Source organism: Mustela lutreola, chromosome 10, assembly GCF_030435805.1.
Source record: "Mustela lutreola isolate mMusLut2 chromosome 10, mMusLut2.pri, whole genome shotgun sequence".
Lineage (NCBI taxonomy): Eukaryota > Metazoa > Chordata > Mammalia > Carnivora > Mustelidae > Mustela > Mustela lutreola.
In genome coordinates, this window is record NC_081299.1 from 74,449,597 (window position 1) to 74,473,360 (window position 23,764).

At 37.3% G+C, this 23,764-nt stretch overlaps 1 long non-coding RNA gene across 3 annotated transcripts in view; it reads right to left on the reverse strand.

Annotated features, from left to right (window-relative positions):
- Positions 1-5,384: 5,384 nt before the first annotated feature.
- Positions 5,385-23,764, reverse strand: part of LOC131809766 (uncharacterized) — a 118,988-nt gene continuing 100,608 nt past the window's right edge. For all 3 annotated transcript variants that reach the window (XR_009345287.1, XR_009345286.1, XR_009345285.1), the window contains 3 exons: positions 20,977-21,132; positions 8,436-9,035; positions 5,385-6,687 (listed from right to left, as the gene is read on the reverse strand). This is a non-coding gene — a long non-coding RNA (uncharacterized LOC131809766). The remainder of the gene's footprint in view (positions 6,688-8,435; positions 9,036-20,976; positions 21,133-23,764) is intronic.

Here is a 23,764-nt window from a genome sequence, read left to right on the forward strand (position 1 = left end):
AGGAAAGAAGCCTTATCTTAAAGAGGCCTTTTCTATTTGTGGTACAAGAACCTGCCACAAAACACAACACACAGGCAAAAATCACAGGTAAATGGTTCAAGCACATGGCATGCGACTGTCTCACATTCTCACAGCCTTAAGTAGTAGAAGATTATCTTTTTAATGAGGATAATTTTATTTTTCACTAGATATCTATCAAAGGAAAGATTACAACATAGCAGCTGGAACGCTGGAACCTACATAATGTATTGCACATTTTAATCATGTTGGATAAAACACGCTTTCTATGGATATCAATTATCCTAATGACTCTTATATAATACTCTCATGTGCCTACGGGATATGTATTGTCACCTCGCTTTTGTCATAAAAATAGTTAGTAGCTCTGGATCCACACTGAAGTAGTTGCTTTCATTTTTATATAATGAATGAGTAACACTGTAAAAAAAGACATTTTATCCCATATTAGTTTAACAGAGTGAAGAGATTTCACATATGACAGTGCTAAATATACTCTTAAGCTGCTAATAAAGCCAAAGCCTGCAGGGAAAAATTCTAATGATGAGCAATGCCAGAAGTTTGTATTTCTGAAACTAAGGCAAAAATGTTCCACTTAGGTATAATTTCTAAATATCTTAAAAAGGAACAGGGATTTCTAATAATTTCATTTCCAATGAATCTCCTTAGTCAATTTGGAATCATTTTATTTGCAATAAATCTCCTCAGTCAGCCTCAAAGATAAGCACACTTTTTTTTTCTTTTCCCATAGTGCAATGTTATGGAGGAAGCTTCTTTGAATGTGTCCTTAAAATTAATAATGACAACAGAAGGTATGATTCATAGCCATACCACTATATGATTCCTTTTTGTCAACAGAACAAGAATTTCTGCTAGAATAGTTGAAGATTATTCACCTAAAGATAAATAAATGAACACTTGACCAAATTCCTCAGGTTGTGTTTCAGAAATGCCTCAACTGAGGGTCCATCAGGGTTCCCATTCTTCAGCATACCTGCTAGCAATGCTAGAGTTAAGGCTTTATGAGAATTTCCATTATAAACTTCTAGTTTCCAGATTTAATAAATCAGTCATAAAAATGTGCTCAAAGCTGAAACTTGGCAAAGCAATTTAAAGAAAAGAGAAAAACTTCTGCCTGGTCATTTTTAAGTTACACAAGTATAAAAAGATACAGCTGGGAAGGAGTCTCAGAAGCATTCTCCTTACAAGTAGTTTTGAAGGCATATGATTTTAATTATATAGAAAATTGGTCAAGTGATTGGTCCATAGTATAGTCAGAATATTTGGGGTGGTTTGAAGAAAAAGGTAAAATAATGAAGTTATTTAAATTCCACCTAGAAGCTTTTAGATGTGCATTTTCAATGTCATATTCTCTTCAGTTCACAAGACTTTTTGAAAAAAAGCACTGGATCATCACTTGCTTCTCCTTTGTTCAACTAGATGTGGTATGCATCTGAAAAGATCTTGGAAATTCTAAGTCCTAACATTTATGCATGTATACATTTAATTACTTAGGTAGCAAAACAATTATCTGCATGAGGAGAAGTTTCCGGTTTCTCCAATTTATCTTTACAAAAATCGCTTCTAAATTCTGTGGGTTAACTCCTTTAAATATGTCAATAGATCAATTTGAACACTAAATCTTCTACTACATATTGAGTGTCTCTTGGATTCTACTAATACAGTCAAATAGAATATTTGTTAGTTGGTTCTGTCTTCTGTCCACATTCAATGGCCATTGGAGGCACTGGTGATTTTTGCATTATTGACTGAATTTTAATACATAAACACGAAGTCTAAGAAGAATTCCTTGATGTAAGAGTCTTTTTAACTTAAATTTCTTCTTTTTCTCCAAAAATAGACATTAATTCCTTAGTACTTACATAGTTAATTCTTGACTGTTCAAAACTTACTCTGAGGGTATATGAAGTGGTTATTTTTAAATCTTTGCTCTTGTCCATGATGAGATTGGTATGTTAAAAGAATGACTTAGCTAGAAAGTGAGCCTGGCCAGCTGTGCACAATCCTTATCTTGATTTAGCTTCCTTTTCTAATCACTTTTATGAACCTAGAAATAGTATCTTTGTCTCTTTGTAGGAGAAAAAAAATCCTTAAAATAAAGGTAACTGGTACTGAAAGTGACATAGACTAAAAGTAATAAAACAGAGTGATATAATATAGTGTCTTTGTAAATGCACTGCCTGGGTTCAAATCCCAGATTCATTCATTTTCCATTTATGTTACTCCAGACACACTATTTATTTACTCTAAAGCTCAATTTTCTCATTTGAGAAAGAGGATGAAAATAATAATAATGCTTCCTCATAAGTTTTCTGAGAATTAGTGACTTTCAGCACTTCCCAGAGTGTCTGACACAAGATAAGCACCCAATAAACTAATTATCATCATTATCATCACTATCATCATTATATTATTGTTATTACCATCATCACCACCATTATCATTATCATCAAGGAGGAATTAGAGAAGTGACCCAAAATAACCCCCACCAAAGCATCCCAAGATTTTATAGCTCCCACCCTTCCTATCAAATAATTTTTATCCCATTTCCTACCTTTAAGTTTCTTTTGGCTTCTCTATGTCCACTATCACTCAACTCTTTAAAGTCTAACTGTCAAGCACAACAATTTGCCCCCTGTTAAATGAAGCCAAGGATTTTATGTCCATCTACTAGTCAACAGCAGGAATAGTCCAAAACTTGGAAAAATATTAAAAAATCATACTTGTCAAATTGGTATATGACAAAGCTGGCATTCTATGTTAGATGACCCAGAATCAAGATTATAAGGACCTGACAGACAAAAATGATAGGTTGAAACTAACATGGTAGTCAAATCACATTTGGAATATTGGGTTTAGTTCTGGGCAAGAACAAACTGAACTGTACCCAATAATCAATTAGAATGAGTAGAGGACATAAAAACCCCAATATCTGAGGAAAGAGTGAAATATCTATAAACACTTTGCCCAGATAAAGCTTGGACAGTCAAGAATATGTTTTTCCAAATATTTGAAAGGCTTTGATTTAGAATAGTTATTGTTCCTATTCTCCAAAAAGTTTGACCAGTGGATAGGTAGAAAGGTAGATTAAAAATCATTAAAATGAATAATTTTTTTCAAACAATAAGAAGTTTCTAAAAGAGATGCTTACCCTCAAGAAGTGTTAAGTTCCCAGTTTTCTCACCTTGGTTTTTGTATTTTACTTTTATTCTTACTGGGCAAGGCCAGTGACTGGATGTACCTTATATGCTGACCTCTTTTCCAACCTCTGAATCCAAACGTCCACTGGATTTCCACTAAGTCCCTCAAAGCAGATTCACTATCTGAATACCTCTAATATGCTCCTATTCTGGGCTATCTCACTTCTCAGTCACCTAAGATAATACAAAAGGTAAAATTTTTCCCTATTCATCTTGATGATGATGGTGACCATGATGATGATGATGATGATGGCAAATATCTTCTATGAGCTTTAATTATCTGAAGTCAATGTGCTAAATCTTACATTCATAACTTCACATAATCTTTATAATAGTTCTCTAATGTGTGCATTATTATTCTCATTTTATAAGGGAAACTGAAGCTTTGGAGGTGAAGAAGCAGAACCTGTGGTCAAGGGTATCTGATGCTAAAGTTTTGTATATGATTATCTCCTCTACTATAAGCCTTTCCAAGTAATCTGTTCGAGTTTAGAAAGTTCCTCACTGCAGGCCTTCTCCCTTTTCATCCCCTCTGCAAGGAGGGAACTCTGGCCCTTCACATGGCTGGTTTCTTCTCTTGATTTTGTGTAGCAGCTTCTATGTCATCCTAAGAATACCCCCTTCTCCCTACTCTCATGGTATCATGGTACCTTGACCATGGTGTTCATAAGTATCAGTGTGTGTATATATGTACATATATATAATATATATAGAGAGAGAGAAAGAGAGAGAGAGATCTATAGAATATATATTGATATCTATTATAAATCTATATCTATATGTCATACACACGTATATTTATATATATATTGCCCAATTTTTTAAAGAAATGGAAGCTCCATGGGGGAGAACTTGTTCTCTTGCTCTTCTCTGAATCTCCACCACCAAGAGTATTGACATTCACTTTCACTCAATATTTGTTGATTCATTGGTTGTGGGATACACATTTTACCCTGGCCCCTCATGTGTAGTCTTTCTACCATTTGATATGGTTTAATCTCTCTCTTTTTTTAAGATTTTATTTATTTATTTGACAGGTATCACAAGTAGGCAGAGAGACAGGCAGAGAGAGGAAGGGAAGCAGGCTTCCTGCTGAGCAGAGAGCCCGATGCTGGCCTCGCTCCCAGGACCCCAGGATCATGACCTGAGCCCAAGACAGAGGCTTTAACCCACTGAGCCACCCAGGTGCCCAATATGGTTTAATCTCTTATCATCTCATCTAGACAACATTAATGTCAGGCCTTTCGCTTCCAGTCCCTTTTAGCTTGAATACAAGTACAAAATCATTTGTTCTGCTCAAAACTCTTCAATGGCTACTCTTTGACTAGAGAATAAGTTGAAATTTCTAAATGTGGCATTGAAAACATGATACCAACACCACCTCTGCAGCCTCTGAGATGTCAGCTGTACTTCACTACCAGCATTGTGTGAGCAAGCAATATAATATCATGTCCTTGTGTCTCTTCATGCTGCTCTGCCCCAGAAACACTTTTTTACCTCTCCTTAAAAAAAAAAAAAAGAAAGGAAAAAAAAATTCTTTAGGAAGCACCTTTACTCCAAACGCTTTTCTGGCTTCAACTTCCAGAGAAAAGTTAGACATTTTCCTACCTCCATCTGTTTCCACTGCATTTTGTCCATTATTTTCTTTAGTATTTATGGAATTGTATCACAGTTAATTATGCACTTTGCATGTGTTGCCAACTAGAGTTAGGAGTACAGTGCGGTCATATAATAGTTGTTTAACAAATGACTATATTTTGAATAAAAGAGAAAGTTGAACTAAATGATTTCCTATGTCCTTTCATATTTAATATTTTAAACATCTTTACTGATTTTGTTATTTTTAAATTGGAAACCACTTTGGTAGCCCATGGAAAATTCTTTTAAATTTTGATCCATCTCTACTCATTAAAGGCGTTAACTTTAAAGAAAACATCTATAGTGCCAAAAACGGAGAAGAAATCCAGATACAGAAATTCTTGAGTTTTTTACTGTTAACTTCGACTGAGCAATTACATTTTTGTTTAAATTAAAAATCTCCTTATACTTTTCTAGAGAAAATTTAAACAGGCAAGTCTTTTGAGAGGTCTAGTGGCCAATATATATTAAGAGCACTATAAATGTTTATGGTCTTTGACCCATCATTTGACATCTAGGAACAATAAACTAGGAAGAATAAAGTTACAAAATCAACTGTATTATTAATTTGTTTTGTATTATATATGTTTTTATTGTCATACTACAATACCCAAATAAAATTGGAAACAAAGTTTAATAACAAGAAAACAAAGAATAGTTAAGTAAATTAGTGTAAACCCATACAATTGGAACATATTTTTAAATAATCAAGAACAAGAAAAAATAGTTGTAATGATACAGAAAAAGTAGCAACTAGTGTTTACCATATAATCCCAAATATGTACATACATACACATGCATATATACATACGTATATAAATATATACTTCTGTGTGAGATAGAAGGATAGAGGAAGAATATAGACAGATAATCTCCAGGTGATGAGACTATGTACAGTGCTAATTTTCTTATTTATTATTTATGTATTTATTGATTTATTTTTCTTCTTTCTATATTTTCCAATTCAACAAAAAAAGTATATATGTTTCTTACATGTGAGATTTTAAAAATACGGCACCAGGACAATCTAAACACTTTCAACTATGTATTTCTCCCTATATTGAAGCCTAGTATGATTCTTAGCAAAGAATACACTTTAAGCTTTGTTTCAAACAAATGTTCCCTCTACACAAAGTACCTTCCATGCAGCATAAGCTATAAGAAGTTTTCACAAGTTCTAACCAAATAGTTCAGTAAAAAGTGGTGTAAAGAAAGGAGTAAATCTAAGAAACAAAGAGCATATATAATTTTTGGACAAAGTTGACATACGAAAGTGATAAATGGTTAACATAATGTACCAAGAAGAGAGGGACATGTGTGGGAGAGATGCCCTAATATATCATATGTACATATTCATATCTAAGTAGAAATGCAAAATATATCCCATCTGTTTTCACCCTCTTTTCATCCTCTTCAGTTCCTCAAACAGCTGGTTGTGCAGCAGTGTACTTTCTTGGCAATATCTTGTTAGAGGAAGAGAATGGCTTCCATCATTGCCTTGATTGTCCAGAGGTGGTTAATGGGGCCAATCCAAGACGACAGCCATTGTCACAGCGTAAGCACATATTTCCTGGCATAATGAGTGGTCCTGGGCTGTTGACTCAGTCTTTAGTTATTGTTCTTGCCAGGCACATTTTGTCTATCTTTAGTTATAAAATATTAAAAAGTGTCAGGACACTTGTAACAAATAGCTATCTAAAATAAGGTGGTGAAAGGCAAGAGACACACACAGGTTGATCTCACTGGGGTTACAACTTCATACATACTGCCTGAGTAGGTTGATGTTACTTGATATCATCACCAAAAGTATCTGCAAGATTGAATCACAACAGCAAATGGAGCTTTTTGAGTATTGCTATTTCACTCATATAAAAAATAAGTTCCCTCTGACTCAAGTTAGATCAGATGGCCATCTTCTCAATGGTCTCAGGATATTCTTGGGCAATGACTTAAGTGTCTATGGTCAGTGGAATATTCCTTCCATTAGCAATATTCAATAATAATATGTTGCAAAGGGAACACTACAGGAAAAATAAGATCTGGGTTTGGGTTCTACCTCTGCTCCTAATCAGTTGTGTGATTTAGGACATGTCATTAAGCTCACTCACCTTCAAATTTAATATCTACATAAACTAAAAAGGAGTGGAACCCTAGAAATCTATGCTTCCACCCCAATGGTTCTTAATCATAATTTTCTGCCCAACCCTTCCTCCTCATCACCCACCCATCCATCCAGAAAACATTTAGCAATGCAATTTTTGATACTGTCACAGCTTGGGAGAAGGAGCTACTGGCATCTAGTGGGTAGAAGCTAGAGATGCTGCTAAACATCTTATAATGCCTAGGATAGCTCCCCGAAAAAGAATTGTGTGGCCCCAGATTGCCAATAGCACAGCTTTGAGAAGGCCTGCTCTACCCTCTAGTTGCACCCTGCCATAGGAGAGAAGTTCAAATGAGTGTTAGATCAGAACTTTAAACAATTACTTTTTTAAGTTATTCAAGTTTGAACATTGATAAGTGCCTTCTAGACTTGCGCAGGTGATGGTTAGTGAACTCCATCTACTTAAAGATGGAAAATATCTAGAAAAGTCTAGAACATCATCGCTGATTTCATCTGTCACAATTGCTTAATTAATGTGGGCTTATTCATATAAAATTAGTTATTTACACCTGAAGAATCCACTGCATTTTCTCTTATCTCAGTAAGGACAGTTTAAAAAAAATCTGTTTTCACATCACCAAATGCCTTAGCATCATAAATGTGATATAACTTGGAAATCAAAGTGGGTTTATCTATAGGTTGGTCTATTTAAACAGTTGACCACTTGATTATTCTCCCTGACCCTGAACTTGGTTGTTTTTTCCAACACTAAGCTTGTCAATGCCCTCATCTTATTGCAGTAATGTGAGAGTTAGAAGACAACATATTCTTTTTGGGATTTCATTGCTAAAAGGGATAGAGAAAATTGTACCATAAATGATCATTAAGCAAATGCAAAGACTAGGAAGAGTACAGAGTCAAACTTCTTCTTTAAAAAATTTATTTTAGGGGTGCCTGGGTGGCTCAGTCATTAAATGTCTACCTTCAGCTCAGGTCATGATCCTGGGATCCTGGAATCGAGCTCCCCATCGGGCTCCCAGCTCAGCAGGAAGCCTGCTTCTCCCTTTCCCATTCCTCCTGCTTGTGTTCCCTATCTCGCTGTCTCTCTCTGAGATTTTATAAATAAAATCTTTCATAAAAAAAAAATCTTTTATTTATTTTATAAACAAATAAACAAATAAATAATTTAAAAAATTTTAAAAGCCAGAATTTTATAAGATTAAGGATGCCATATATAAAAGATGTTTGTTAATGTGTTTGTTTTCCTTTAACAGGAGAGCAGTGAAAAATCTGTTACACTAATCCACATTGTAGTTTGATGTGTTCTTTGAAACAAACATGGAGAGAAAAATCTGCCCTATATTTTTTTCTTTAAAATTGCAAAATTTTTGAAATCATTCTTGTCACCATGGATCCTCAAGAACTATAGATTCATAATGGAAGTTTCTACCACTCACCTTGAAGATTTCAGCATAGATGCTGCCAGCTTCAAAGATTTTGCTTTCAGTTGGTTTCTGTTGTTGCCTCACTCTATCAATATGGTGACAGGAGGGTAAGTTGGCCTTAGATAGGAAGCTCCAAGATAGAGTTGAAAACACATACAAAAACACATTCAGTAAGAGTCTTAGCTGAATGGATCTTCTGAAAAGCCTTCAATAAACACAAAATGATTTTTTTACATTGATTAGCTTAGATCTTAATGGGTCGCTGAGTATGAGGACTATAGAAAACTGTGGACAAACCAAATGAATTTGTATATTATAGGGATCCGAGAAATGCTGGATAAATGTATTCATATTTGACCATGCAACCATTCGTTCCTCATGTCACAGGCTTTCCTTTGAAGCTCTGAGTAGATACTTCCATTTCTTTCACTTACAGTTGATGCAATTTTAGAAAGCTCTAAAAGCCTTGTACTAACAGTCAATCAACTCTTAAAGTGCCTCGTCATTCTTGTCAAATCAGCCTTAATGTCTCTTGGCAGAAAATCCAATTGTTTCAATATTGGTGGACTTCAGAGAAACCCCAAGTTAATGCTGAGGAGGATTCTCCATTTTCTAAAAGAAAGAGTGGTACAAATGTTTAACTAGATTTGAGTGTTCAACCTTTAGTCTTTTGACAATATAAATTTTGCTATGCTGGTCTGATATCATAGACAGAGCACTGGACATGAGGATTAAAAAGATCTATCTGAATCATAGCTCTGCCATCCAACAGCAGTGGCTCTTTGGGTATATTACTTCACACCACTGAGTTTCAGTTACCATTATGGGATAGTAACACCTAATTTATGGGGTTATTGTTGGCATTAAATGAAAAAATGTGAATGTACTTTGTATACTGTAAATGACTATACAATTGTAATGTTATATTACAATCTCTGCCTTTAAGAATACATTGAATGAATACACAGAAGACTAATCCAAGAGCAGAGATGATAGAACACACATCACTGTGACCCCATGTATTAATATCATAACAGTACAGTTTTTCTCTGGATTACAAACAACCCATTCACATAAACTGTGGAGGAAGAACCAGCTCCTACGACCCAAGAAGATTATTATCTTTTTCTTTCCTTAATATAAAATGTGTAGCAAGAGGATGATCTCATGAACTTCTATTTTTTAGAAGGGAAAAGACTTTATAAACTATGGATACACAATAAGAAGGGACCTTTGCAAGGAGAGATAGCACTGCAGAAGAAAGTGGTTCCCAGTATTCAGAAGCAGAGCTCAGATACATATTCTTGTGTAAACAATGTTAGGTGTAAGAGCTGTAGTTGAAGTAAGACTTGCCATCACGGTGACACGGCTGGTTTCCAGATCTGTGCACAAGAAGACTTTACAGACAGCCTTTGAACCCAACCATCACACATGACATTCCCTCCATAGGAAAATGTGTTTTTGATAACATTTAAATAAACATTTAGAATTCAACTCTGCTCAAAGTTAGAGATTGCCTGTATAATTAATTAAGTATAAACTATGTTTCAAATTCTGCCAGAGTTAGATTTCCTGAGGATGGAATCTGGGATGTGACTGCTAGTGAATTCATAATGGTAAACTGCTACCCACGATGCTCTATTGTGAATCCTAATATCACGGGAATGGTCTCAACCTGCTTTGGTACAAGTCATCTTTACTGGGGTGTTTTCCTATTACCTTATATTGTGCTTTTCTAATGAGATAGTGGGTTTTTAAAAAAAGATTTATTTATTTATTTGAGAGAGCGAGAGAGAGAGAATGCGTGCATATGCATGAGCACCTCAGGGAGGGGCAAAAGGAGAGGTAGAGAGAATCCCAAGCAGACTCCACACTGAGCATAGATGCCAATGTGGGGCTTAACTCATGGCCCTGAGATCATGACCTGAGCAGAAACCAAGAGACAGATGCTTAATCAACTGTGCCACCTAAGTGCTTGATGGGACAGTATCTTAATACAACATTCCACTTGTTTGAATAAGAGAAGGCAGCCAATGGAAATGGCCTTTTTCTTCTTCATTGCAATGGCTCCACTCTTAAACCTTAGTGCTCTTTACAACCTGACACAAATATTATTAAAGGAATCCCTTTTAAAAAATTACTAATAAATTAATGACTATGATCCAGATGATTCTATTATCTCAGCTGTTTCTCTTTATGGCAATTAATAGCTGTGACTCAGTCAGTTGTGTGGGGAGGTGTAATAACTCTCATGAGTATAAATATTATCATGTCATATTAAAGTCGGCCTATCATTGCCCAATAGACCCAACCTAATCCTGTTTTTCCAGAAAATAAGTCATAAATACTGACATAAATTTTAGCATATATATTGCAGTATCCTAAATATGCCAGATACTTCACTAAATACGCCATGGTGCCTATGCACATTCTTTTTCCTCTGCCTGGAATTCTTCCCCCCTTGCCTCTCAGAGGAAGCCTGCCCACTTTTCTCTCATAGCATGTTCAATCCAAGCTAATCCGCATGGTCTTCCCTACTCCCTCCAGTCCTGTCCCAGTCCAAACACAATCTCACTTGGTCCAAGTGTTACTCTCCCATAGCACTTTGCACTTACTCCACCAGCACTTACATTGCCATCCTATAAATACTGGTTTACAGACTGCTGAGAACAGGGAATACATTGTTCATCTATAGTAACCACAGAATAAACTATGAATCAAGTAAATAGTCAATCATTCTTTTCTAACACGAGCAAGTGGTATTGAGTGTCAAGTATTATGCTCATGGTATTTCCGTTTCCTGACAGCTTAAGAAGTTTCATAGGGTATTCATTAATCTCATCTGTTTTTTTTCATTCAGTGAATAAGTCAAGATGTATTTGTCATTTCTGTACATCCATTGCATGGACATGGGATAATGAACCCTGCATTATCCATGTCCCCCTGCCTTATTTGAGTCTCTCACCTGAATCCTGAAGCCATAATTCTACTCTGTGTTCTGGTTGCCTGCCTGAGACTCATTTGGAAGTCTGGTTCCCCAAGAATAGGTCAGCAATAAACTTGAATTTGTTGGACTCTCAGCAATTCTGCTCACTATTTGTGTAAATTTGAGAATGTTCCTTAACCTCTTCAGACCTCACATCTGTAAACTGAGAATGATACCTATTTCACAGGGCTGTTGTATGTAAGACAATATCAGAACAACACCCTAGAGAGTGCCAGCATATAACAGGAATCAGTTATATCTGCTTATTCTCCTTGTCTACTCCTATCCTCCTTGAAGAGCTAAATGTAATGTAACCATATGGGAGATAATCCTAATGGCCACTTTAATTCTACCAAGGGATAAAAAGTGAATATAAAAGTGATTTTTGAAAACATAGATTAAGACACCTGATTTGAAAAGGACCTATAATCTCAAATACCTCATTCATTCATTTACTCATTTATTCATTCAAGAATATTCATTAAATGCCTAAGGTCTGGAGAGGTTAAGCATACTTTTAATATAAAGCAGTTAAGACAGACAATATTTTTTACACACTTTATTTATTCACTTATTTATTTACTTGTTTGTTTACACATACACACCCTATTTCTTATACCTTAGGTTTTTTTGGATAGACCATGAAGAGTAGTAACATTTGTAAACTTCTAGAACAAAGCTAAATAACCAAAATTTGAGTACAAAGTGCCTCTCTCAACACAGACAATATTTTTTACCTTTAGAGGGCATTCTGTCTTATGGTCTTCAAACTACAAAGAAATCCAATGCTTGAGATTACACAGAAAGCTGGGGGAACAGTTTATATTTTCTAAGCATGAAAGTTTTTTTATAGTTTCTTAACTGAGACAAAAGTTTCATGTTGGATTGGTTCCCAATAACATGTTTTTAAGGTTATCACAATGTCTTATACATAGTGACTACTCAAGAAACATTTATTGAATTAATGAAGTTTTAAAAGAGCCTTTATTTATTTTAGCTCTAAAATGCCTTGGAAGACATTTCAAGCCAAAAAAAGCCTTTGAAATAGTCATTGAATGTTGACGGAAGAGCAAAGAATGTGAATTTCATGCATTGTGCCAGTTCTTCCGCCTCCACTGGAAAAAAACAGACAGGTTGGCTATCTAAATAAACAAAAATTTTTCACAGCTGGTGATTTTTGGTATTTAATTACGAGATGAGAAGGAACTGCTTTTTTCACTGGGGAGGAACATGAATTGGTCTCACCCACCAGAATGATTTGGAAAGTGTATTAAACCGAGAATAAGTGACACAAGAGAAAAAGGATAAAACGCCCACCCACTGGTACATGAGCATACTAAACATTCATTCCATTGAGTTTACTGGGAACTTCCTCCTTTTTGCTTTTATGGAGAGACCTGGGAGCCTTCCTATTTTGATCTGTTGTAGCTAGGGAGGCTAATGGTGCTTCATTGAGTGTCTCTGCACTTAGGATGCATCTGTATTTCTGCAGGGAATGAGGCTCTCACTGCATCAGATGATGAAGAATACCCTTGCTCCAATGCCCACATGGCATTGTGCAATGTTCACTGAGGCAACACTAACGTCATGCTCTGCACTGGAACGATGGTAAAATTGGGGAGCTAGATGTGTACTTAGGATTTCTTAGTTGTTTGATCACATCGATGAAAGGATATGCAATCAATCTCCCCCCTTAGACAGTGAGTGGTATTGGCCATAACTCATTACTCCGTCAAGGATTTGGCATTTCAATCGATGGGAAATGATGTGTGATCATTCTAATTTATTATACATCATTTCCCATCAATCGACGAGCTGAAGCCTTGACATAATAAGTACTTACAGACACTGTCAATCATTCCTGGTCCAAATACCTCCCTGTGCTGCCTTTTGGGATATCCTCAAATAGTCATGAAAATGGAATGTGCCCCCAAAATCACAAATGCATTGATTTCATTCAGCAGAAAACTTTGAGATGACCTCTTACTGGGAGATTCCATCAGCAATTGCTTAAACATTGGATCATCAACCAAGGTAAAAGGATGAAATTGATGAATATCCTGATTAGCCATGATTTTCCTCCCAACCTGTCCAAGTGGGATTCAAAAGATGGTGGTATTGCTAGAATCAAAGGGGTACACTTCTGTCTTCAAAAAATGCCAATCTCCTCCACCTCAAAAATTTAGTCTTCTCAAAAAATTTAGCATTTCCTGATGCTTTTTAGAATTAAGTCAAAGCACATTGATTTTCCTGCCTTTTGTCACTGTAGTGAATGAATCATAGGTGAGGAGATCACCAAATACTATCAAGATAGCAGAGCTCATGAATTACTGGTAGTTCTCAATAAGATCCCTCAGCTGTTTTTACTGCCTATACTGAATCAATGGATGAGAAATGTCTGGTTTGATTAGTTCTATTTGTTTGAAATTTGATTCTCTTGAAAATAAAATAAGGAAAAAAAAAATTCTCAGGTGCATGCACTAAAGCAGGAGTATTCAAAGTCATGATTTTGGACATTACAATACCACATATGGTTTTCATAGTAACTCCAAAAACTGCCTACCTCTTCACCTGAGCAATTTTGATATTTTGAAAATATGTCATGACATTTTCAATTTCTACTTTGTAATATTTTTCGGGAACAAAACCACATTCCCATGAGAATTTGTATGCCTAGTAGGGGGATTTTTTTATTTTCACCAGCAGCAAAAGGAGCATTTTCTGAGGAAAAGAGGGTGATGTATTCTCTATAACTGACATACATAGCAACACTTTTGTGAGGACAGAAGGAAAAATGCTGCATTTTGGCTAGAAAAAGTTACATTTTTTTTGCCTATGAATATCTTCTTTTAAATATCTGGGAAAATAACAAGTAAAGCCAAGCTGCAGAGGTATTTTCATTCTTAATAAACTTAAAAAAAAAAAAAAAAAAGGAAAGAAGATAAATAAACTCTATATGATTTTTTTTCACCAGCAACATTTGTGGTATCAGCTTCTTTTTTCTTTCATTCATTCTTTCATTCTTTCTTTCTTTCTTTTTTTTAGGGATCCAGCTGTGAAAGCCTGATCATTTTGGAGGAAGCCTATCACAGTGCTTTGCATGCATTGTATGAGTGTGATCTGGAAACCAGTTCAGGAAGTCTGTAAAAGCATCACCAAGAAAGTTTGCCTCTACCATGGGTAGCAAAGGCCCATACCCAAGAGATGAAAAAATGACAAACTAATACAATGGATTTTAATAAAAGCTTCCTCAGTGGATTTTAAAGCATTCATTAGCTCATTCCATCCTCACAATCTGGATAAGCCAATAACTTTCTCGTCTTGGGGGGAAATGCCCTTCTCATTTCTCCCAGCACCACGGCTTCCTCTTCACTTCCTCGTCAGCAATCAATGGGTCTTGGCAGAACCAGGGCTTACTGGGGAGCCAGCTGGCTCCTTTAGCTCTTTGTATGCTCTGGGGCTTATCCAGGCTAATGGAGTATCACAGTTCATTATGCACCTTCCTCCTCTACCCCCCGTGAGGAAGCTCCAGTGTATACCAGGTTTGGGGCAGGAGGCATCACTGCCACTGAAACTGCCAAAAGGAGCTGCCAATATCCTATGAAGGAGATCAGGGATATCAATATTTGTAAGAAAATGTGTCCTGACCCCAGAAGATGGCTACAAGGCATTCCAAGAATGCAGGAGAATTAGCATCAGCCACTCATTCTACCTCGCTCTACATCTGTAGGGAAGCAGCCATCAGTTATTAATCTCTCCCTATGTGCCAAACATGTTAAGCTCTTTACACATAGTAGCTTCTGCAGACCTTAAGACAAAACGAAAAACTTGGTGCTGTTATTGTTCCTATTTTTCAGATGAGGAAACAGAAACAGGAATTGCATAGGCAAAATACCTTGCCTGAACTCATGTGGCATGTGAAAAAGAGCTGTCATCTCAATAAGATGCCCATCTTCCTACCTGCTATTCAGTACAACCTCTAAGGAAGGAGTGCTGTCCTTCAATTCCAAGACAAAGACAAAGGCAAAGCCAGTTAAGGAGGATTTAGTTTTGCAAGGAAAGAAGAACAGCAGAGGGAAGTAGCAAGCATCTAAATGATCAAGAGAAGCTTCCAAATACAGTCCAGAAAGTATAAACTAAAAAATCATAAAGGCATCCTTATTATAATAAGGGTCATCTCCTAGGACATCTCTCTTTTTTAATAAAAATTTCTTTCTAGAGAAGAAAAGATATAAGCATTCAAAAACTCATTTTCAGAAAAAAAAAAAAGATTATGAAAAGACCACCTTTTTTCAAAAATCTGAAGCAGAATCAATCACAGTCCATGCCACTTCGTAGGAAGTGAGGCCACTGCTTTAGAACCTTCACTAACAAAAGAAACAATGTCTAGAGTGAGTGTTCACATGTGAGGTTTGAGTCTGATATGATTTGAAAAGCTTGAGTAATAAACTCCTGAAAAATGGGGTTTGGTAATGAGCAAGCCTTTAACTATATAGACATGTTGCCAGGTACCACTTTAATAAACTATTACAAATGATCGATGCAAAGGTGTTTCCAACAGCTGTTTATGCAATGTGGCTGGAAGAATTCTTCCATAAAGAAGCTGTTAGTGGGAAAATTGGCTATGCATGGTTGTGATGTCAAATCCATACATAACAAACTTTTTCCTGTCAATCAACAATCTTGCCATAAATTAATTCATTTATAACAAGCCTTTTTGAATTGACAGCTTCGATGTGAATAATAAAAAGGACTCTTTGAGGAAAGTGAACTCAGAATGGCTTTTTGCAACTCTTTAACACATGCAGAGAAGTGGCAAAGCCTTGTGACTTTTAATTTATATTGAAAAAAGGTTGGCAGCAGCTCCAAACACCAAAGTAGCTTTCCAAAAGCAGCTGAATACAACAAAACTAGGGAGAACTGTAAGGTTTGGCTTATAGAGGATAAGCAGGACCTGCTCCTATCTAAGGACAGAGGCAAATGCCAATGCGTTTCCCTTGACTGTTCTGGACATAAAGATCAAATGTAGATGTAGTTGTTATGTAAACATACTCTTGTTTGCTTTCTGGCCAATGAGCTGTTGTCACACCACAACCTCATGCAGGTGAGTGTGCCTGTGTGGTCACTAGCATCACAGTAGGCCCATCAAACAGACCCTTAGACCCTACTGTCAGATTCTAATGTCAGGGCTCTTGACCCTGCCTTTCTCTCACATTGTTACTCAAGCTCAGTTATCTCTGGCTTCTGATGTGGTTTCCCAACAAGTTTGATTCACAAAAATCACAGGGCTGTAAAGAATGCCTACATGACAGTAGGTGTGTGCTTCTATGTTCTGGGAAAAACAATACCTAAGGCAAGAGTTGTATCCTTAAAGGCAACTAGAGATGGGATGCCATAATCTCTTCTGGGATCCTCAATGCAACATTTCTAACTGCTAAATTTTACCTTTACATAGTACAGTAGCCCCTAATATCATCACCAGAAACAAAGAGAAGTTGGCTGTTTTTCATGCCTAACTTCAACAGGCTATAGGGCTAAATAACATTTATTTCTGGAAACAGGGGTTTCTTTCTCCAAAACTCTTTTAGTGCAACATTCCTGGTTGTTTTCAATCCTCTCTTCACCTTTCTATTTAATCAATCTGTTCAAAAAGTAGATATGAATAAGTTACTGTAAGCAGGAATGAAAGTCAAAAAAATTTTAACACACCAGTAAGATTCTTGCAATGCATTGGTAGCTTTGTATTTTGTCCTCCTGCACTGGATGAGAAGCTCACTTTAAATTCTTCATCATTTATCCTTGTAAGTTTGCTCTTGAAAAAGAGAAGACCCATCCCAGACCATAACCAAGGCAGTTGTCTCATAGATGCCCTGCCCTGCCCACCCCACTCTAGTTATTCTGAAATTCCTCTCTTCTTGTCTGCCCCACTGGCTGGCAAGTTTGCTGAATTGCCCATATGCTTCCAGTTGATCATGCCCCTTTGCCTAGTAGACCTTTCCAGCCAGATGCACACAGAGACACAGGCAACCAGTGCCTAGATCTATTTGTTTCCCGGGTGCCTATTTGTTTTTGGTTTTGTTTTTTAAGATTTTATTTATTTATTTGAGAGCGAGAGAGACAGAGATAGTGAGGAAGAGTATGAGTGGGGAGGAGAAGAAGCAGGCTCCCCACTGAGCAAGGAGCCTGATGCAGGGCTCAATCCTAGGACCCCAGGATCATGACCAGAGCCAAAGGCAGACACTTAACCAACTGAGTCACCCAGGCGGCCCCCAACTCAGGTGCCTACTTTTTCCACTGATCTGTACCCTATTTACCTCTCCAGTGTCTTCATTTGGTAAAGGGCATCTAGAACTCTAAATCTGTTCTTCAAAACTCTTCTGGTATCTATAACATTCCAACTCCAAATTCACTCAACTAGACCTCAACATGTTCTTTAGAGCACATGTTCTCAATTCCACCATCAGAGTTGTCAATGAGAATAACTAGGCCTGATCATAGCATAGGGTCTAAGAGACTTCTGGGGTTTTAAGATGGAGTGCATTTTGAAAAGATAGTGAAAATCATTCTGGATGCATTCCTTCTCCCCTCTGGACTATCACAATGTGTTTTATGCTGAGTAGACTCTCTTGTGTTTGCTCAGTGAATGAATGAATGGACAAAAAAATACAAAAGTTTCTTTGGTCCAAGGGAAACCACTTCTCTGAGGCAGGAAATCTAAAATGTAAGATCTCATTACATGTAGATTTAAGTTTAAATTTACTCGGATTAAGTTTCAGCATAATATAGACAAATATTTCCATTTAAAATTTCTACCTACCCAAAGGCATTCTTCTAAGGATCTTCATCAATATTCTCATCTTTTAACACAACTATATATAACACCACAGTGCTACCGAAAGCCAAAATGCTTGTACTGTCAAAGAGACAGTTGCAGCCCTACCATTCAAAGCCAATAAAGCAAAGCTATCCTTATTTTTAAGAAATGCACTTGTCCAGACTGCAGGGAGTATTTTACATACCTAATGTGGAGGATATAACAGCATGTTCATCAACGGTATTTTAGTTATAACCTAAACAAGTAGATTGGTGTCAGCCTGCCTAGAGCTGATTCTAACCTTCCTCCCATTCTTCCTTTTTTCCTTCAGTATTTACTGAGCTCTTATCATGTTTAAGCCCAAGGAGGCCATGTCATCCTGCTTGAAACCAGGTGTCCCTACCTATAATACTCCAACCAGATCCTAATGGTAGCATAAAGATGAAATAGCCAGTTACTGGGTGCCTGGGTGGCTCAGTGGGTTAAGCTGCTGCCTTCGGCTCAGGTCATGATCTCAGGGTCCTGGGATTGAGTCCCGCATCAGGCTCTCTGCTCAGCAGGGAGCCTGCTTCCTCCTCTCTCTCTGCTTGCCTCTCTGCCTACTTGTGCTCTCTCTCTGTCAAATAAATAAGTAAATAAAATCTTTAAAAAGAAAAGAAAAGAAATAGCCAGTTACCAGCAAGATTTCTTCTGCCATCCTTCAAAACATTTACTGAGGGCCAGTCACTGTTGTATCAGGGTTCCATCAGTGTCAAAACACAAAAGACAGGCAAAACTCCTGACGATGATAGAGGCAGACAGATACAAACAATCCCTCCAAATTCCTTATTTCGACATTTTATTTTACTGACTCTGAACTAATTCGGGTAATGGAAAAGAAGGAGAAAAAGACAAAGAAAGCATGATTGAAAGAGAAACATGGGCCAGAGGTCAGGAACATGGGTCTGAGTTAAGATCAGAAATTTCTACAGAGTCTCCTACTTTCCATCTTTCTCACCCTCTTTGATTTCGGATGCTTCATTACTACCCAGCCACGAGCATATTCTCTGTAGGAAGCCTAATAATACACAACACCCTAAGCTTACCATTTGTAGATATTTGTTAACAAGGAGACAGCAAGCCCAAAATGGAGTCCTTGTGCTAAACCCCACGTCCAGAAACCAAGATGGAATACCCACCGTAACTGCAGTTTCAATCCCCAAGGTAAGCAACCTTTATCACGTCAACATAGAATTACCTGGTCAACGCTAGTGAGATAATCTGCCCAGTACACCCCTTCCATTCCTCAGGAATGGAACCTTACGAAGCGACCTTGCTGAAAACAATGCGCTCTTTGCTAACTGTTTCCTTTTCCCAGCTCCTTTCTGTTTTTAAAATCCTTTCCTTTTCTACAGCTTGGTGGAGCTCCTTTCCACTTGCTAGACGGGATGTTGCCCAACTCATGAATGGCTGAATAAAGCCAATTAGATCTTCAAATTTACTCAGCTGAATTATTATTTAACAATATCTGAGACTTCCCTCCAAATCCCTACAAAATGGAGAGCTTGTTGCCTAGATGGATAGATCAACTGTTACCCTTAGAAGTCCATGTATAATGGAGAATCACGACTGTAATCCTAGGTAATTACACAGCTCCACTGCTCTCAAGGTTCCCTCTAGCATTACCACCAGCTCTTCACTGGGGGCAAGTGTCCCCTTTTGCCTGTCTGCCTTGTTTCTTCATTTCACAAGCCCTATTCAATTAAATGAGGAAGGGCTAGCAAAATCTGATTTTGCTACAATTTCCTGAACCTATTATTACTGGAGAACAATGCTTTTTCCAAAAAAGACATTCAGAGAAAACTGATAAGAGCCAAAAGCTTAGGTGAACATTTTCGCTTTGGCTCTGTATTTTTAAATTAGGAGCACTGCAAATGGAGATCTTAGGAGAAAGTTACTGTAAATAAGATCTTTGTCTCTAAATGAAACTAGTTCCTCAAAACTCCTTTTTCTTTTTGACTTGAACTGTTCAGCCCCACTTTCAGTGAAATTCAATCACATTCATTAGCATTTCTAAAGATGTAAGCTACTCAAAACAGCTGCATTGTCTTTCCTTTTCAACTAAAATGCAGCTTTTCCTTCTAAAGGGAGAAATCTCCCTTTAGTTAGCCGATTCTCTCTGCTTGGCACTCATAATTTTCAATGGCGGAGCCAACCCCCACGAAACAGGAAGTGCAATCCCATTTGATCTCACTTGAAAGAAATTGTAAATAGTTGGTAAGGACGGAAACAGTGGCTCAAAGAAAAATACAAAAAAATAACTGTGGAAGCAAAAAGAAAAAAAAAAAAAAACAAGTAAGACGACAAAGTAATAATCACTTAAATGAACTAACTCTTTGTTCCTGGAACTAACGTTCTCATTATGGGGGTATTTAATATATTCCCCATAGGAAGCCGGCTGCTATCGGTCAGTCTTCCTTCTCTTTCATCAGCTAATTCAGCAATAGAGAGGGAAGCATTTTATCTTTTTAACCTCTTAGATCTATGTAAAGAGCATTCCATATACGTCAAATCATAAAATTACCTTTTATATTTTTAAAAGGTATTGATGGAACTATCATAGGAAAGGGACAGGGTTTACTAATCTTTTTTCACTTAGGAAACCATCTTTTGAGGTGCCCAGTTAAAATTTCTGGCTGTGATTACATTTGCAACCCTAATTTTGTGTGGTTAAAGTCTAGACAGTATACTGTTATTTATAAAGGATAACCCACCTTGAGAAGAGCAAGCTCTGAGTTGGGTTTCAAGACAAGGTTTGCCATGATCTGCAGATGTTTAGCTGTCCCCCTTGTGACAGTGCCATCAGGTAGGTTAGAGGGTTTCACAGGGCCACGGACTGGAGTTGAAACCAATGGGTTTCAAGTCCTAACCTAGCGAACAAAGCAGGCACAGAGATCAGGAAAATAATGGGAATGCTAGAAATATGGAAATCGGTCGTTTTGGGTCAGATCCAAACAAAACAAAAAACAATGCAAGATCGGGTCAATCTTCTGTTTCCGGCAGATGTCAAGTTGAATTAAAACACTTTAATTTATAAAGAGCTGACCATAAGAACTTTGGAAGAAGCAGTAGCTCATTAGTGGAATCTACCAATAGCAGTTGGGTCTGGTGCTATGGAGGGTAGGGACAGAGGCAGTCGGGGGCTCCTGCGACTAAGGGATTTTTTTTAAAAAAAGTGCTTCACATATGATTTGTTCAAATTACTGCACTTGTGAAATTAATAAATCCCTAAACAGGTGTGTCAGAGCCACTTTCTATGTTTAAACTGGGCAAACCAATTCCCTTCATGAAAACTACTGCTGACCTGGGCTGAGTTAAGTCTCTAATAAGAAAGAAAATCTAAATCTGAGACCACAAATGATAATCAGAACTATTCTAAAATTTGTGAAATGTAAATCCTTCCTAAAGGAATTTCTGAATTCATTCTTATAGGGCACAGTGAGTCAGAAATGTCAAACTTCAAGTGACAAGTACTTGCAGAAGTGCTTCTTCAGAGACTGTCAGTCCCTGCAAAGACAGGTTAGTTTAACTCTCCAGCATTCCTGCAATGAAACTGAAAATTGTGGGTTGTTATCGACATGTTACAGGGAATTGATTGGACAATACCTTCATAAAGAAACTCCTAAGATCCACTAGGGAGCACTGGCAAATCTATGATGTCCCTCATTCCATCAGGCACTCTCTAGCTGGAGAAAAACAAGAGCATTTCCTTGTTTGTCAGCCCAAAGAGAACAACTATCAGGGAGGAGCATGTAGACTCCTGGTGGAAGCTACTCCAGCAAACCTTCCTGAGTTGTGGCCAAGGCGGATACAGAGATCCAAGCTGAAAATGCGTTGTCTTAGAAGATTCCATTCATTCTGTACCAAACTTTGCCAGGTAAATCAACCTCTTCAAGACTCTCTCATTTCTAATCCTCTTCTCCTGACATATCTGCCTAGTATGTGTGACCCCTTACTCACTGTTGGTAGGTTATAAAAAAAAAAAAGAAAGAAAGAAAGAAAGAAAGAAAGAAAGAAAAGACACTGGGGCTCAAGAGCACCGAGGAAATAGAAGACCAGATAGATGTGTGAACATGCACCTGCATCCTGAAGATACATAACAATAACCAAGAAGAAGAATACCTGTCACTTACTGAGCTCTCCCTTTGTGCCAGGAACAATCCTAAATACTTTATGATTATCAATCGCTTCAATTTCTACAACAACCCTATGAGGAAAGTACCCCTATTAACCCTATTTTACAGGTAAAACAAATGAGATACAGAGGAGCAAAATGGGTGGAACCCTTGCTCTTGATATATAGCTGTCAAATGGTATGGTAGGACTAGGTCAAATCTGTCCATAACCAATCCCATGCATTTAACTAGGATACTACACTCCCCTGCTTCATGATGGTTAAAATATCTCATTATCTTAGCTGAGCATTTATTCTGTGTGTTTTTGTAGTACTGTAGCATCTAATCATTTGCCCACTTCTCCGTGACCTTATAATTTATATGGCTCATGCTCCAAAACTGCCCTTGAATTTAAACTTTCTAGGACAGCATCAACCAATAGAACTTTCAGCAATGATGAAAACGTTCTAAAAATCCGCACTATCCAATATGGTAGCCACTAGTAACAGGTGGCCATTGAGCACTTGAAATCTGGCCAGTATGACTAAAGAATGGAATTTTTAACTTTATTTAACTTTAATTAATTTAAATTTAAATAACTGCATATGGTTAGTGGCTACCAACTAGTGCACAGCTCATCTCTAGAGTAAAAAGCATGAAGCTCATTACACTGAAACTATCTAATTTACTAATTCAACCAATATTTTTTGAGAGCCTACTTTATACCAGACTCAGTATTACACCTTATATGTAATTTGCTCACTAAATAAAATAGATATTAGTTTCTGACCAAAAGAGAGAACGAGATTGGAAGAAAACAGGAAAATATGGCATTGTGGAAACTTAGTTTACTCAAGAGGGTCTGGGGCCTTGTTCTGTTCTTCAGGCAGCTAGTGAAAAGGAAAGATGAAAACAGAAAAATGTGAGCCAGGTATGTCATTACCAAGAAACTTTATTGCCTCATCAAGAGTAGTTCCAATTAAATAAAGGGATCTGAAGCCATGTTGGAATGGGTTGGAGTAAATAGGAGGTAAGAAAATTGAGAAGACAGACAACACTCAAGAAACAAAATGGAGGGGACACCAGAAGAGCAATGCACAGTCTGGGCATCATGCATGTTGAATTTTGTAGGTCAAGGGGAATAATCCAATAGAGAAGGACAACTTGACAAAGCAGGAAAGGGCTGGAGGTAACTAATGTTCTTGAGAACGCAGGAAGGATAGTAAGATCCAGATAGCAGTGAGGCGCCTGGTCCTGGCTGAAAGGAGGGACACTTTCCCAGTTGTCGGGGACCACCTCTGGCTGGGAAAGTCCCCGCCATTGCAAGATGGCGCTTGGCTCACTGCCAGCAAAATACGCTGCAAGTAAATAACGAACTTTCTGGTGA